Source organism: Amblyraja radiata, chromosome 28, assembly GCF_010909765.2.
Source record: "Amblyraja radiata isolate CabotCenter1 chromosome 28, sAmbRad1.1.pri, whole genome shotgun sequence".
Classification (NCBI taxonomy): domain Eukaryota; kingdom Metazoa; phylum Chordata; class Chondrichthyes; order Rajiformes; family Rajidae; genus Amblyraja; species Amblyraja radiata.
In genome coordinates this window covers 18,583,829-18,600,221 of record NC_045983.1, presented here as the reverse complement: position 1 = coordinate 18,600,221, position 16,393 = coordinate 18,583,829, and the positions used below count along the sequence as shown (strand labels likewise).

The following is a 16,393-nucleotide window of genomic DNA, read 5'->3' as shown; positions in this document are numbered from 1 at the left end:
ACTATATTTCACGTTTTAAATTGTCTGCCAGATTACTAATTCGGTACTCCTGCAGACATCGTCTTAATCTCACTCACAAACTGGGCTCTGCCATCTTCAAGCATTAAGTACTGTATGGTAGCATTATTCGGTCCTCCTACTGCTGATATGTTTTATTGTCCATCACCATTCATCACAGGAGGTGACTCAGATCAAGAATCTGCAGTTCTACTACTAGTTGTGGAATCATTTAATCTTTTACATACTGCATCCATGAGTAGGCTGGCATGTAACCTCTTATTGTTGGCCTACCAGGTCTACCTTATTTTTAGATGCAGTTGGTGTTGGGGGGTCCCGAACCAAAACATCACTTGTCCATGTACTCCAATGTGACCCGCCAAGTTATTCCAACTCTGTGTCTTTTTTTGTAAACCAGCATCTGCAGTTCCTAATGTCTGCATATTCTCTGCTTTTGCTGTCCTAGGCCAACTGATTTCCTCAGCTGCTGTAGATTGCCACTGCTTTGATCTGTTTTATTCTTTATTTTTAACCAAATCTGCTCCACCCTAAAAATCGAGTAATTGTTATAAAACTTCTGCACTTAATTGTTTCGAAATTCAAAGATAATCCATGAAAGGTGTGTCTAATATATAGGATAACGATTTTAATGTTGACCTGATATCATGTTTCAGAAAGACAAAAACATATGTTAATCAGATGTTTTTAAAGTTCAGACTGATATTGTAGGAGGGGATGAGGATATCAGGTCTTGGCTCTTTACGTTGCCGGATGTTACTCTCCTTTAGAGTGCATTAAGTTACCCGTCAGTCCTTCTCTGGAACTGGATCACCGAACAGCTTCTCCATGTAAATCCGTCATTTGACTTCAATAAGTGTCATTTTAAATCAATTGGATACATTTTGGTGAATCAACAATAAATGGTCTAGGGGACGTTGAAATTAAATTCAAATTCAGGTATGTGGATCTCTACAATGATCTCTTCTATAGCTATGAAAAAGTTTAAGAGTAAATGTTTGGTTAGAATATTACGTTGGATAAAAATTTAACAAAGAAAGTAAAGAATACCTTCATTCTTTAACTCTGTGATGTTTTGCTTTCTCAATAGCTGAAAATCAGAACTTAACACAAATTTGGTAAATTGAAAGGTTACATTTATTGTGTGACTAGGATTTAGTATTCAAAGTAAACCTGAGGTATTAAGATACTGCTTTATATCGTGACGGAGTAGCAGCAATCCAATTTCATATGGTTGTATTTTGAACCGCAAAAATCCTTAGCAAAGGTCTCCACTCACTTTTTCCCTTTTTCCCCATTTAGATCACAAAGGTCCAAGATTAATACATTTCATTTATTATTATTTTTTTCAATTTAAAAAAAATTGTTTTCAATTTGTTTCATTTTGAAGTTTCATGTCCTTCAACTGGCATTCTATAATATTCTGCACCATGTTCAGAAGCATCAAATTATAATTGTACTAAACGTTTAAGGAGCAGTTCCGCATCAAACCACCTTGTGATGAGTGAAAAGTAAATGAACTTTCAAAACTTTTTGTGCAAAATAGATGTGGAAGTATTGTTTGCAGAGCAATAAAGTTTAGTTTTTAGACTTTGTTCATCCGTAAGCAGAATGCTAAATCACTCTGCGGCATGATATAGTTTCCATTCGAGTGCAAATTGGACTGTTGGGGTATAACACTATGGGTACAATTATTTAAGATGTCATAGTTTTGGTGTGCATTCTATATAGAGCTGACGAGAAGCCAACAATAAAGTAAAACTGAACCTTGAGAACATCAGACATTGTTAGTTTTGATTATCATTTCTTTTTTGTGAAAAATGGGTTTTTTTTGCACTTATTTATCTATTTAAGTACTATTTCTGGTTGTCTGGAAGCCTGTGGGTATCTCCTTCAGCCTTTCAGACATTCTTAGCTAAAGATTTTGGTCGTGGCAGAAAGAAAAGGGTGGGGAAGCTACAAAACACAAAAGAGAACATTATTCCCCCCAGGAGTCCTGCTACAAGACATATGAATGGAGTATTGAAAAGTGCAGCAATTGAGACCAGATTAATTTTCATCCTTCATAACTAAGCCATTTGTGTATCAGAGCCCAAAGAGTTTGTTAAAATCAGTTGCAAATGTGAAGGGTTTGCTTGGCTTCTGTTGTCCATCAAGTAACACATTTCTCAGAGTACAGTGCTAATCCTATCTCTTTCTGATTTGGAATGATCACATCTGATTAAATATTATAATAAATGCTGATGTCATGGTGATCCAATAATCTGCTACACATAACCTGCCTGCCTTTCCCATTTCTTCTGCATGTTTTTATTATGAAGTGGCCTGATGCGGACAAACAGATTGATCCAGGAATGACAGATTAACCCTGCAAATAGGACAAATGTAAAAATGGGCACTGAGCAAATTTAAGTATTGGATAATATATTTGATTTACATACCTATTAATCAATCAATATCATTATACAGAGACAGAAAAATCTACATGATTTATTAACACTACTCAGTATAATTATGTTCCGTCTGTATTCGTACCAAAGATAATCACATGCTACGTGTGACTTAATTAACAAGTCGGTACTTAATTACTATCTGAAACTGAACCAATGGCCATGTAATTCCCCCACTCCTTTCAAAATTAGGATTGCAGGTGTCTAATTCATCAAGAATGCCAAGTTTTCCTCAATATATAATCTTTTGAAAATTTGTGCTTCAAATTCCCAGGATGATTGATCTCAATCTCTACACTTATGTTGTCCATCTCCCAACCGGAGCAACTACTCTACAACTCTCACTTTTATGCTGACTGACCTGTGGTGACTCCTCGCTCTTATATTCTGACCCCTCTGTGTTTATGCTATCCTTATCTCTTAACTTCTTCCAGATTTACAAATTTACCAAGTACACAATGAACGACTATTTTGCCCATCTCCCACTTTTTCACACTGTTGATAGCTGTGCTGTCAATGGCCCACACCTAAGTTCTGGAATTGCTTCCTTAAACATCATGTGATCTCTCTACTTTGAAACCACTGTCATCTTTATCTGGCCTGTACAATCCACTAAGGTAATCTAATTTTACGACCAAATTTTAGGTTGTATGTCCGAATGTCTGCTTCTGTGAGTTAACGTCCATTATAATCTGAATTAATTGATATGATGCACTTTGGGAAATTTTACCACTTTAAGTTAAAGGAAAACGGAATTTATCATTGATGTTATCTGTGGTGAATAGGGGGTATGGGAGGAGATTATCATCTTCTTCTTCTTAAGCCCTTTGCTCCTCTTGGGAGCATAGGTCATTGACAAATGTCCTCCACCTCACTCGGTTGTTGGCAGTTCTTTCGAGACTTCCCCAGTTGAGCCCACTCTCAGACATTTCTGTCTGGACACCTCTTCTCCAGCTGTTCCAGGGGCAACCTCTTTTCCTTATTCCTTGAGGGTTCCATTTCAGGGCTTGCCGGGTGATGTTTGTGGCAGGTTTCCTGAGGGTGTGTCCAATCCAACTCCATTTTCTCCTTTGAATTTGTCAGTCAATGGGCTCCTGGCTTGTTCTTTTCCACGGGTCCACATTGCTTACTTTGTCTCTCCAGCAGATGTTAAGTTTTCTCCTGGCAATTGTTAATGAATGTTTGCAGCCTGTTTGTAGTGCATTTTGTTGTTTTCCCATGTCTCTGATCCATACAGCGTCACCTGTTTCACATTTGAGTTAAAGATGCGCATTTTGGTGTTGATTGAGATGTGTTTTGAGCTCCCTTGAGATCTTCCTGAGCATGTTAAACACCACCGTAGCCTTATGTATTATGGTAATTTATAGAAATGATTTCGAAGAGATTTTACTACCTGTTGTTTTAAGAACACTCTATTCAAAGAGATTGAGTGGTCTTGGAAGTTAGAGCACTCCTTCAGTAGCAGGTAGATTGTGGTGATTTAGGATAGGAATTTGAAAAATATGCATTCTAAACAGAAAAAGTTTGAAATGCTGAGCAGGTCAGGAAGCAACAGAGTTAAGGTTTCAGAGCAGCAACCATTCCTGAGAGCGTGCAGGACATCCATATTGTTACTGGATGAGATTTCATCGGCTGATTGTTTTGTGCATGGGCAATGGAAGGGAACAAAGAGTGTAATGATTGCGAGGGTCTAAATGCTGAAATGTGTGCCACCATTTGCATAGATTATAGTCAACAGGTTGAATGGCCTAATTTTGCTCCCATGGCTTATGGTCTTATTATAGTCTGGCAAGTTACATAATATCATAATGAGGAGCTCCAAGCAATGGGTTTGAGCATAAACAGCTAATGTAATAAGGGGTGAATGTTCTGTTTAAGTGATGATAGTTGAGGGAAAACTATTGAGGTGACATGATTCTCAATATAGCATGTGCTTTGTGTTCACTTCCCATTGTAACTGCACTTATTTTTGATGCCTGCTTGCCTTCCAATGCCCTGGAGGTCTCGCTGCTATAGCTGTTTCGTGAAACAAAGCAGTGTGAAAGTGATAGGGAGGCCACAAGCTGCGGAGGCTACATCCACATATCACTTAATGAGTTGATAACTCTGAGCTGTCAAAATAACCTTTCTACTGTTCACGGCTCCTCCATCTTGAAAAACACTTGGGGTGAAGAAAACCCACTGAACATAGCAAGGGTACAGAATATACCCTAAGGAAGGTGGGGAATCTTCAATGTCCATCACAAGAAGTAGCTTGTTAGCACCTTAAATGAGTGAACCAAAATGAAGGACAAAACAATTTGACCTTGTTTTCATCAACCTACCTTTGTTAGAAGTGACCACTGAATAGACTTTTTGGAGACAAGGTTTGCAATAAGGACCCTCCATTGTGTGTGTAAAGGTACAAATATGCTAAATGGGATAGTCAGAATGGATCTAACAGCTCTAAATTGTACATTTGTGAAGCGCTGTGGACCATTAGCATCAGAAGACATGTATGCAAGCACAATCTGTAACCTCATGTACATCCCTTACTCAAACTTGGGTATCAATGGGTATCAATGGAGAGTGCATATATAACACCCATGAGATAGATAGTGATACATGTCGTCTTCAACAGTGCTATTACATGCATGCTAAACAGTAAAAACAACGTGATGAACAGAGATAACTGATCAGATCAAAGCTCTCCAATTGTTCCACATTAGGTTATGATTGGTGATGGATAATTAGACAGCTAATGAAAAGAGGAGGGTCCATCTTTAATGATGGTTGAGCCTAGCGTATGTTTGCTAAAGAAAAGATGTGCAACCCCATATTGTGCCAGAAGGGCTGAGTGGATGATCCATCTCATCTTGCTCCTGAGATCTCCACCATCACATATGCCAATCTCCTGCAAATTAGATTTAGTGCAGTTGATACTGAGAAATGGTTGAAAGCATTGGATACAGCAAAGATTGCAGGGTCAGGCAAAAGCTCCAGAACAAGCTGTAAGCTCTTCCATTACTGTTGCAAGACTGGTGTCTACCAAAGTCATATCCAATCTGATTATTTATTGCCCATTCAGCCAACAACAAAGTGATAGATGCCATTTTTCAACACTGCTATTATCCACCTTTTCTCACCTAAATCTGCTCACCAACCCAGCTAAGTCTACCAGTACTACTCCGCAGCAGACTTTCACTCAGCCTTGGTCTGAGCGTGCATCAAAGAACTGAATTCCAGAGTTGAGATGAGGGAGACTGCGCTTGACATCAAGACACTATTTAACCAAAGCAAGGAATCCCAGTAACATCCTAATCAGTAGGCAACAAAGGGTTGGAATCATACCTTACACAGAGGAAGTCAAATAAGGACAAGGAAACAAATAGCTATCTGCATTTATTCATCCCATCACTGCATGTCCTTGACCCAACCATCTTTAGTTGCTTTTTCACTGAACTTCCTTCCATCAGAAGTAGGCATGACAGCGTGTTTAAGAAGGAACTGCAGATGCTGGAAAATCGAAGGTACACAAAAAAGCTGGAGAAACTCAGCGGGTACAGCAGAATCTATGGAGCGAAGGAAATAGGCAACATTTCGGGCCGAAACGTCTGAGGAAGGGTTTCGGCCCGAAACGTTGCCTATTTCCTTTGCTCCATAGATGCTGCTGCACCCGTTGAGTTTCTCCAGCGTTTTTGTGTACCGTAGGCATGACAGCACAAGATTCAATTCCATTCACCACTCCGGAGTGAATGAAGCAGTCAGTGTCTGCTTCCTCCCCAGGTTGCTCCCATTCCAGTTCACAGCCAATCCAATTTACTCGGTTATCAAAGTATGGGTATTGGTATACGTGTACCAATACAGTGGAAAATGTTGTTTTGGGTGCTATGCAGGCCAATCATACTATACATGAGTACAACAGGAAGTGCAAAAAAGAGAAAGGAAACAGAGTGTAGAATATAATGTTACAGTTACAGGGAAAATGCAGATTAAAAAAATGCAAGGACAGCAACAAGGTAGATTGAATGATCAGAAATATTATTTATTGATGAACAATTAGAAGAACAAATATGCCGGGAGATTACAGGTAGCTGCAAGATGAGTATTGTCATAGTAGGGGATTTTAACTTTCACAATATTGACTGGGGATTCATAGTACTGCCGTGTTAACTGCCCTTGAATAATCTGTGCTCCTCTAAATGCTGGTTGATGTTGTTCCTCGGATCCGGTGTTAGGTTGAGGGGAGACTCAGTGTAACCATTCCTCCTTTTATTCAAAAGATCATTAATAGTTTTCTAGTCCTTCATAACCATACCCTTAGGTGAAGAAGATACAAAAGTGGAAATTAGAGACAATATTATTTCTTTTCTTGTTACTTTTACAAGCCTGAGTCGTACTGTATTATAGCACAGGATGTGTCTCATTCAGGTTTGGTGTTTTATCAATGTTCAAGGTACTGGACTTTATAATGTGTCATCCCTCATTTTCACATTCCTTAACATCAACATTTATTATACCATTTTCCTTTTTCATCAAGGCAGATGCCACTTAGAATCCACTTAGAATTATATTCATGTCTTTGGATCACTTTTTTGGTATCTAATAGGACCTATTCTTTACTCTTTTCTTTTTTTTAATTTATGTAAGTATTTACTAAACAATGAGACTATTCATTGATCTACCTCCCAATAATTTTCCACACAGACTCTATTCTCTTCACTTTGTGAAGTTCCTTTGTGAATTTCACCTGGGCATCTCCAGATAGAGTCATACAGCATGGAAACAGGCCCTTCGGGCCAACGTCCATGCAGACTAAGATGCCTCATCTAAGCTAGTCCTAAATGCATGGGTTGGGCCCATATCCCTTTATTCCTTATCTATCCATGTACATATCCAACTATCTTTAAAATGTTGTTATTCACCTGCCTCCATTACTTTGTCTGGCCGCTCGTTCCATATACCCACTACTGTCTGTGTCATAAAGTTGCCCCTCAGGTTTATATTAAATCTTTCCCCTCTCACTTTAAACCTATGCCCTCTAGTTTTCGGTTACCCTGGGAGAAAGACTCTGTGCATTCACCCTATCTATTCCCCTGATGGTTGTATACATCTGTATAAAATCATCCCTCAGACTCCTGAGCTCCAAGGATGAAAGTCCTAGTCTGCCACACCCTGTAGCGCAGGCCCTTGTATTCTGGCAACATCCTTGTAAATCTTATCTGCACTCTTTCCAGCTTAATGCCATATTTCCTATAGCAGCATGAGCAAATCTGAACACAATACGAATATCACTGTAATACGAATATCACTGCACCTTAATTGGTGCACGTGGCAATAAAAGACCTCTGAAACGTTGAATACTCCTCATGTCCCCACCGACGTCTTGTGCAACTTTGTACCAAAATTGATTTTTCCTAGACCTTTCAGTATTTATCAAAACGTGTTTTTTAGGCTTACCGTACCTTGTTTAGTTCTTGACATCTACATATCTGATATCTCACTCTGATAAAATTAACCTTCCTCAGATTATAACCTTTATGCTTGACCTTTCTTTATCTAATTCCTTTACTATACCAAATCTAATGGAATTATCATTACTATCCCCAAAACACCCTCCAACAATCATGCTTCCTATTTACCCAGGTTCATTCCCAATAAACCCAATACTGTCCCATGTTTAGTGTGGCTTGTTACGTACTGATTAAAACATGTTCAAAACATATTTCAAGAACCCCACTCTTTCCATACCCTTTACTCTATTACTGTGTCAGGTAGTTTAGATGGCTTATTATTATTCTTTTGCTTGGTCTCCCTCACCAGGTCACATAGTAAATTCCCAGCAATACATTTTTTAAATTCAACTCATCTGGCCTCATTTGTTATAGAAAGGGATAATGCTATAAACACTCTGTCAGTCGGACAACATCTGTGAATAGAGAATGAGAGTTAACATCTCAGGTCAGTGACCTGTCATCAGAACAGCTAAATGTAGCAATCAAACATATTTTATGCTGCAGAGAAATGGGGAGAGTAGAGAGAACAAGGGGAATCACTGACAGAGTGGAGACCAACAGTGAGTGATTGACGAAAATGGTAGTCGTGAAAGCTGAGAGAAGCTTGTTAATTGCAGCTGATCTATCTGGAGGTGACACAGAAAGAAAGAGAGAAACGAGAAGTGATCAGTCTGAATGCTGGAACAGTGAGATACAAAACACTGCAGTTGCTGAAAATCCGAACTAAAAAAGAATGCAGCAAATATTAAGCAGGTTGGGCAGGATTTATGTAGAGAGTAAAATGATGTTAACATTGTAAGTTGATGACCTTTCCTTCAGACTGAGAGGTTCTGATATGAACTCTGGTTGTTTGAAATTGTGGAATTCAATATTGAGTCCCAAAGGCTGTAACACGCCCAGAGGGAAAATTAAATCTGATTTCTTGAGCTCATCAGAGCCTCGTTATCGTCACTAGTTGATCTTTCTAGGAACCAAGGTAATCTCCAAAGTCCTGGACCTGGAGTTCAGCAGCCCCATCTGCCACAGGATTCTTGATTTCCTGACCCATAGACCGCAATCAGGGAGGATAAGTGACAAAACATTTCCCACGTTAATTCTCAATACCTTGCCCTGAAGGATGCATCTTACAACTGTGCAGTCAAATTCTGTGCTGACTCCACTTACTAGTCTGCAGATGACATCACGATAGAGAGCTGGATCTTGAACCATGACAAGATGGCGTACAGGAAGGAGATAGAGAGCTCAGTAACAAGATGTCAAGACAAAAACCTCTTCCTCAATATTAGAAAGACGAAGGAGCTATAATTGACTTAAGAAAACAACATGGAGTACATGCACCAGCTGCTAAAGTGGAGATGGTGATGGTTTCTAGTTCCAAGGTGTAAATATCACCAATTTGTTCTGGACCAAGCACATAAAGCTACTACTTAATCACACCAACGCCTTTATTTCCCAAGATGGCTAAGTAAGTTTGGCAAAAGAATCCTATTGGGATGTGGCATTGGAATGGGTTCCATGTTTTGTCGATTTAGTGGCACCTACTTACAACTTATTCCTGTGAAGTGGAAGACATCCTGCGTGGTTCCTGTAGCAAACAGGACGAATGCCAGCTCCTCCGATGATTGCAGACCGGTGGTGCTGACTTCACACATCATGAAGTCCCTGGAGAGGCTGGTGCTCACTCACCTGTAACCCCTGGTTAAACCCTACATGGACCCCCTGCAGTTCGCTTAGCAATCAAAATGGGTGTTGGGGATGCAATCATCCACCTGCTCCATCGTTCCAATGCTCACCTGGATAAGCTGGGAAGCACTGTGACAGTCATGTTTTTGGACTTCTCCAGTGCTTTTAACACCATCCAGCCTGCACTGCGGAGCAAACCGATGAAGATTTGGGTGGATGCTCCATTGGTGACTTGGATTATCAACTACCTGACTAGACAACATCAATATGTCATGGTATAGAACTATGTCTCGGACATGGTAGTGAGCGACACAGGGGCACGACTGGGGACGGTCCTCTCTCCCATCCTGTTCACCATCTACACCTCGGACTTCAGATTTAACTCGGACTCCTGCAACCTGCAGAAGTTTTCAGATGGCTCTGCAATTGTGGGCTGCATCAGTGAGGAGAGGGAAGCTGAATACAGACATGTTGTCAACGACTTTGTTGAGTGTTGTGGGTTGAATCACCTGCAGTTCAACAGCGACAAGATTAAGGAGTTAATGGTGGACTTTAGGAGGAATGGAACACCTCTGTCCCCTGTCCACATCAATGGTGTGAATGTGCAGTTTGCCAAGGACTACAAATACCTTGGAGTGTACTTGGACTAAACGACAAGCGACAGAGCCAGCTGTACTTTATGAGAAGGCTCCGCTCCTTCAACATCTGCAGTAAGATGCTGCAGATGTTTTACTAATCGGTGGTAGCCCGTGCCATCTTCTTTGCTGTCATGTGCTGGGGCAGCAGGGCAATGGCCACAGACGGCAACAGGATTAATAAAATCATCATGAAGGCTGGCTCTCTCCTGGCAGTGGAGTTGGATTCATGGAAGGTGGTCTTGGGGGGAGAATGCTCTTCAAACTACGGAGCATCTTGGATGATACAGCTCACCCACTCCATGAACACTAGTCAACCTGCGGAGTACCTTCAGTAACAGATTGGTTCCACCAAGATGCAGTACAGAATGCCACAGGAGATCCTTCTTCCCTGTGGCTATCAAACTGTGCAACTCTTTCCCCCTTCTGTCATGAGGTAAACTGATTCCCCTCCCCCCTCCCCTCCCCAAATCTTTGCACATCCCCAATCCTTTCCACTCGTCACTTTAATTTCATGTTTCATGTCTCTTGTGTTTCAATACTGTTGGCAGATCAATTTCTCTCCTTGGATAAATAAAGCTCTAGCATATCATATCGTATCATATTCTGTTTTGTGTCTTTAGAATATTTCTGTAATATAATGATTTGTAGCAATATTATTGGAATGGATTTCCTAAAGTGCTGATTTGGAGCATAACCTTAAATGAATTCCAAGCTTTATTGAGATTGAGTATTGTGACAAGAATGAATAACACACAGATTTATGCAAGAGTACTTGAACGATTCTATAGTAGTGAATTCAACACCGTGTAAAACCTTTCTAGTTACACCGCTCTGAAGCACCACTCTTTCCGTGATGTGTGAAAACCATGACATCAGTTTTGATTCTTGAAGGCAATGCTCCCCAAATTCTACCAGCATGTTAAATGTGCTACAAGAGGAGCTAACACACTGGACAAGGTCTACTCCAACATCAAGCTGGGCTACAGGGCTAGACCACTACCACACCTGGGCCAGTCTGACCATATGTCCCTGCTTTTAATTCCTGCATATGTCCCCCTCAGGAAAATTGCTCCTACCATCACAAAGACCATCACAACTTGGCCTGATGGTGCCTCTCAGCAGCTGCAGGACTGCTTCGACAGGACCAACTGGGATGTGTTTGAACACCAGGACCTGGAGGTGTTCACAGACAGTGTACTGTGTTACATTAAAAACTGCATGGACACTGTCACAGTGGACAAACGCATCCGGGTCTACCCCAACCAGAAGCCCTGGATGGCCCGGGAGGTCCAGCGGCTGTTAAAAGAGAGGAACTGGTGATAGGGCTTTATACAGCACGGCCCGAGCTAACCTGAAGAGAGGCATCAGAGAGGCCATATTAGACTACAGGAGGAGGATAGAGGAGCACCTGGACAGTAATAACAGCAGGCAGGTGTGGCAGGGGATGCAGTATCTCACCAACTACAAGACCAACCTTGGAGCTGCTGAAGGTGACGCCTCGTTGGTAGAGGAGCTGAACCTCTTCTTTGCTCGCTTTGAAGTGGAGCCACCAGAGACAGCCACATCACACCACATGGTCCACAGCAGCTTAACCCTCAAAATAGAGGAGCATGAGGTGAGGCGCACGCTGCGGGCCATCAATCCGAGGAAGGCTACTGGACCCGACGGCGTCTCTGGACGCGTGCTGAAGGACTGCGCAGACTAGCTGGCTGGAGTCTTTACGAGGATTTTCAACCAGTCTCTGGCCCAGTCCACTGTCCCACCCTGTCTGAAGTCCTCCATCATAGTCCCCTTGCCCAAAAAAACCCACATCTCCAGCCTCACCGACTACCGGCCAGTCGCACTCACACCAGTGGTGATGAAGTGCTTTGAAAAACTGGTCCGGGGTCACATCACATCACTCCTGCCCCGAAGCTTTGACCCCCACCAGTTTGCGTACAGAGCGAACAGATCCACAGAGGACGCTGTAGCCACAGCTCTCCATGCTGCACTGTCCCACCTGGAGCAGCGGGGGAGCTACGTGCGGATGCTCTTTGTGGACCACAGCTCTGCTTTTAACACCATCCTTCCCCACAAACTGGTGGACAAACTGGGGGGACTTGGGACTTCCACACTCCACCTGCATGTGGATAAATAGCTTCCTGTCGGGTCGCAGCCAGAGAGTCAGAGTGGGCCATCACACATCCACGGCCCTCAGCCTCAGTACCGGCTCTCCACAGGGCTGCGTGCTGAGCCCCCTGCTCTACACCATCTACACATATGACTGCACCCCTGCCCACCACAGTAACACCATTGTCAAATTCGTGGATGACACCACGGTGGTGGGGCTCATCTCTGGGGGGGATGAGTACGCCTACAGGGATGAGGTGGAGCAGCTGACAGTGTGGTGTGGAGAGAATAACCTGCTCCTCAACACCTCAAAGACCAAGGAGCTCATAATAGACTACAGGAAGAAGAAAACGGACATTACACCATTAATCATCAGAGGGGACTGTGTGGAGAGGGTGGCGGATTTCCGCTTCCTGGGAATCCACATTGAGGAGGACCTGACATGGAGCGTGAACACCTCTGCGCTGCTGAAAAAGGTCCAGCAGAGACTGCACTTCCTGAGGGTGCTCAGGAAGAACAACATCACTCAGAGACTGCTGCTGTCCTTTTATCGGTGCTCCATAGAGAGCATCCTAACATACTGTGTATGCGTGTGGTACACCAGCTGCACAGCGGCCAAGAGGAAAGCGCTCCAGAGGGCTATTGACAACGCCCAGAGGATTGTCGGCTGCCCTCTCCTCACCTTGGAGGACCTACACAGTTCCCACTGTCTCAAGAAATCCCAGAACATTATAAAGGACATTTCCCACCCCGGACACTCCCTGTTTGAACTGTTGCCGTCAGGCAGACGGTACAGATCAATGAGGACAAGGACAAACAGACTCAAAAACAGTTTTTATCCCACAGCAATAACTACACTTAATATAGCCACCAAATGAGAGCAGGTGCGCTACATACCAAAGGGATTGTGCAATCGACAGAAGAATGTATGGTTGTGTGTTTATGCTTGTTTTTTTCATGTTATTATTTTAGTTGTTTATTTCAGATATTCTCTTTTACGTATCGTTAGCTTTTAGATAATGTGTGAATGGTGCACTGACTGGTTGGCATTTTTAATTTTTAATTTTGTTGTACATGTTTACATGTTATAATGAAAATAAAGAACCTATCTTACATCTAAAGCTATGACTTATCATAGTGTTATTAGAATAGAGGCTGTAGTGTGATGATTTCAAGCAATATTATTAGAATGGACCTGATGGTTATGCCGGTTCGAGACAAATCACTACAATGAATTCTCTGGACAGGTCTCTTTGATCTGTATTGTTGAGGTGATTTACCATTGTGATGAGTCGTGTGGGTATAATGGATTATGTAGTATGAAGATAGACAGCAATCTCACAAGAATGGACTCCAAAGATTGATGGTTTAGAGCAGTATTATTACATTGGAATCCTGATTCAGTGAAGTAGGAATCAAAATGATTCCATACTTGGATTTAACCATGAATGATTGTCTGATATGTTCCACTAATCCAGGTGTCATTAGAATGAATTATTTTTAGTTGTAATTACAAACATGGTCATTGGAATGAATCAGTAATTTGATGAATGAAAGCAATGTAATTAGAAGAAATTCCATGGTGCGATAATTTCCAATTGTAGCATGAAAATGAATTCTTCAAATTGATGATTTTGAGCAGGATCATAATTATGGATTCTGAATCATGCTAAACAGACAGTTGTTAGTGAGTTTGAGCGGTATCAATAAATTGGATTCTGCACTGTGAGTTTAAGCATTTCCATTTGAATTATTGGAGAGGATGCTACACTGTGGTATATCAAAGAGTTTATATTTGAAGGGTTTAAAATGTGATGAGTTGGAACAATGTCAGGAATGTTTCTTCATTTGAACTGTCACTAGTGAATTGATTCTATGCAGCTCCGATTTGGAGCTGTGGCTTTCGAAAAGATTTAGTTGTTATGTTGAGAGTTATAGTCAAACAATGCTGTTTGGTGTGCATATATTGCAAATTCATCAGGTTAGCACCTAATTTTAAGTCTGCCATGTGTACTCCCTTCATTAGCTTCCAAACTCAGTTTACTTAAAACATTGTCATTTGAATGGATTGTATTATTTGACAACATAGCGCACTAGCATTGAAATAGTCTGCATTGTATGAAATTAGAATTTTGATTTTTGAAAGTATTTCATCACGTGATTCTTTAGAACGGATCCTACTATGTAATGTAGAACTCTTGTGTAAGAATATATATTTTAAAGTAACTGGAATACTTAATGTGCGATTTACAACCTAGTCAAAAGTGTGGTGAATTAGATTGGATTCCACTGTGTTGTGGTTTAGTGCAGTGTGGTTAGAATGGACTGTACACCATAATGAACGTATTGTTTGAATGGACTCTATCATGTGATGGTTGAAAGCAGTGTGATTATCATGCATTCTGTCTTGAAATATTTGAAAGCTGAGACTTTCAAACTACAGTGCATTCAGAAAGTATTCAGACCCTTCACTTTTTCTACATTTTGTTACGTTACAACATTATTTTAAAATTGATTAAATCCTTTTTTTTTTAAATCATCAATCTACACACAATACCCCAGAATGAAGAAGCAAAATCAGGTTTAGAAATTTTTGCAAAGTAATAAAAAAAAAATAACTTAAATATCACATTCACATATGTATTCTGACCCTTTACTATGACACTAAAAATTGAGCTTAGGTTCATCCTGTTTCCATTGTTTCTCCTTGAGATGTTTCTACAACTTTGTTGCCGTCCACCAGTGGTAAATTAAATTGATTGGACATGATTTGGAAAGGCACACACCTGTCTATATGAGGTCCTACAGTTGAAACCAAGCCATGAAGATGAAGGAATTGTCCGTGGACCTCAGAGACAGGGTTGTGTTGAGGCACAGATCTGGGGAAGGGTATAAAACAATTTTTGCAGCATTGCAGGTCATTAAGAGCACAGTGGTCTCCATCATTCTTAATTGGAAGAACTTTGGAACCACCAGGACTCTTCATAGAGCTGGCCGCCCGGCCAAACTGAGCAATCGGGGGAGAAGGGCCTTGGTCAGGGAGGTGACCAAGAACCCGATGGTCACTGACAGAGCTCCAGAGTTCTTCTGTGGAGATGGGAGAACCTTCCAGAAGGACAACTTTATCTGCAGCTCTCCACCAATCGGGCCTTTATGGTAGAGTGGCCAGAAGGAAGCCACTGTTCAGTAAAGGGCACATGACAGCCCTATTGGAGTTTGCCAAAAGGCACCTAAAGGACTCTCAGAGCATGAGAAACAAGATTCTCTGGTCTGATGAAACCAAGATTGATCACTTTGGCCTGAATGTCAAGCGTCAGTCACGTCTGGAGGAAACCAGGCACCGCTCATCATCTGGCCAATACCACACCTACGGTGAAGCATGGTGGTGGCAGCATCATGCTGTGGGGATGTTTTTCAGAGGCAGGAACTGGGAGACTAGTCAGGATTGAGGGAAAGATGAACGGAGCAAAGTACAGAGAGATCCTTGATAAAAAAACCTGCTCCAGAGCATTCTGGACCTCAGACTGGGGAGGAGATTCACCTTCCAACAGGACAACGACCCTAAGCACACAGCCAAGACAATGCAAGAGTGGCTTCGTGACAAGTTTGTGAATGTCCTTGAGTGGCCCAGCCAAAGCCCGGACTTGAACCCGATTGAACATCTCTGGAGGAACCTTAAAATAGCTGTGCATCGACGCTCCCCATCCGACCTGACAGAACTTGAGAGGATCTGCAGAGAAGAATGGGAGAAATTACCCAAATACAGGTGTGCCAAGCTTGTAGCATCATACCCAAGAAGACTTGAAGCTGTAATCGCTGCCAAAGGTGCCTCAACAAATTACTGAGTAAAGGCTCTGAATACTTATGTAAATGTGATATTTCGGTTATTTATTTATAATTACTTTGCAAACATTTCTAAGCACCTGGGTTTAAATTTTTTACTATGGGGTATTGTGTGTAGATTGATGATTTAAAAAATGAATTTAATCCCTTTTAGAATAAG

General features: G+C 41.5%; 1 protein-coding gene across 2 annotated transcripts in view; it reads left to right on the top strand.

Annotated features, from left to right (window-relative positions):
- Window positions 1-799: 799 nt before the first annotated feature.
- The window catches only part of ssc4d (scavenger receptor cysteine rich family member with 4 domains), a 62,915-nt gene continuing 47,321 nt past the window's right edge, over window positions 800-16,393 (top strand). For both annotated transcript variants that reach the window (XM_033045968.1, XM_033045967.1), the window contains exon 1: window positions 800-954. The gene's annotated coding sequence lies outside the window, so the exon portion shown is untranslated. The remainder of the gene's footprint in view (window positions 955-16,393) is intronic.